This window comes from Octopus bimaculoides, chromosome 19 (assembly GCF_001194135.2).
Source record: "Octopus bimaculoides isolate UCB-OBI-ISO-001 chromosome 19, ASM119413v2, whole genome shotgun sequence".
Classification (NCBI taxonomy): Eukaryota; Metazoa; Mollusca; class Cephalopoda; order Octopoda; family Octopodidae; genus Octopus; species Octopus bimaculoides.
Window position 1 is genome coordinate 11984754 of NC_068999.1, and position 2215 is coordinate 11986968.

Genomic DNA, 2215 nt, shown 5'->3' on the forward strand with positions numbered 1-2215 from the left:
TATATACATATATATATATATATACACACATGTATTCTTATATATATCTACGTATAGTTTCTAGAAAACCCACAGATCAGAAGAAATGTTTGCAACAAATATTCATTGTGTTTTTATTGCCAGTTTCAAAGATTTCTAGTAACTAGTGCATGTGTGCATGGAACCTGATATATTAGTGGGTTGGCATGGGGCGTCGGCGGAGGAGGTGGCGTCGGCGGCGGCAGTGGCGGCGGAGGCTATGGCGGTAGCGGCGGTCGGCAGAAAGAAGATCAAAGTATTGGTGGTGTGTTGTTGACACTGATGTGGCCGGGTGGATTTGTTTGAAAATGTTCACTCAGCGTAAGTAATGGTCAATTCGGACTGAAACATGAAAGGGAGATTAAAATATACAACAATCGCATAAAAATAAATCGACAACGAGTTATGTATGCGTGGATATATGTGTGTATGTGAGTGTGTGTGTGTGAGTGTGTGTGTGTGTGTGTGTGTATGTGTGTGTGTATACATATATATTTATATATGTGTATGTGAGTGCCTGTGTGCATATAGGTATATATACATATACATTTATATATAAAATGTACATATCTATGTTTATTGTGTGCGTAGGTGCCTGGATGTATTATATATATGTGTAGAAACGTATACTTACATCTATACATGTATGTATGTATGTATGTATTAATCTATCTATCTATCTACCTATCTATCTATCTATCTGTGTGTCTAACTATCCATCTATATATATAATATATATATATGAATGTATGCATGTATGTACGTGTGTATATGTATGTATGTATGTGTGTGTATCTATATATATATATATATATATATATATATATGCATATATATGTGCATATATATACATTTGTATGAATATATATATTTTTTTTATATATATGTGTGTACATATATATGTATGTATGTATATATATATATATACCTACATGCATACTTCATAAATTCATACACACACACACACACATATATACACATACGTAGAGAGAAACCTATATACAAATACGTGAGAGAAATACGTGTCGGCGTAAGGAAGGCAGACAAGTATATACACGCATGTATGCATGTATGCATGTATGTATGTATATATATCTATATTTTTATATCAGTTCACATACGCGCACACATAGAAGCACTCGCACGTATAGATAAGACGAGGGAAAGAGTTTAACAATGTTAACTGGATACCTTGGTAAATAGACCGCCAAGTACCTTCGTGGAAAGAAAGTGTTTATTTGTAAACATAAATATGCGAGCTTAAAATATGCATATGCAAGGGCGTATGTGTACAGACATACATATATATATGTCTATGCTCACACTCATATACATACATACATACATACATACATATATACATACATATATATACAGATATATATATATACATATATATACGCATACATATATTCATACATATACATATACATAAATACATATATATATATATATATATATATATATAGATATATATATATATATATTGATGATCACAACGTATAGATTTGAAACTTTGTTAAAATCTGTCGGTCTACTTCATTGCACATTATCGATTTCTTGTATATATATATGCCTGTCTGTCTGTCTATGTCTTTTGTGTCTTTCTCCATTTATATATATATATATACATATATATGTGTATGTGTGTGTGTGTGTGTGTGTGCGCGCGCGCGCGTATATTCGAATCAATACGTACAGTCTGTTGTCTCTTATACATCTTGGTAGCAAATCTATATATGCGTGTATGTGAGTGCGCGTGTGTACATACATCTATCCATAGACACACAAATATACATACATATATATATATATATATATATATATACATAAACATACATGTTTACATATATACATATGTATATATGCATACACACACAAATGTATGTGTACATATATACACAGACATGCAGGAAGTAAATACACACATTTAATTTTCAAAATTTCTGATCTAATCGTTTTAATATGTTTTCAGCAGTGTAGAATTTTCAATGTAATTATTCTTTTTCATTCCAGGTGCCATTATATTAAATATTTGCGAAGAGTAACCATGCCACGCACAAAAAATTCAGCTGAACTGTCAGATTTTCAAAGAGGTCGTATTGTTGGGCAATCTGAGGCTGGTTTTAGCCAGCGAAAAAGTGCCTAAAATCTTCAAATTCCTCTTGCTACTGTTAATAGAATTATAGTGCAATTC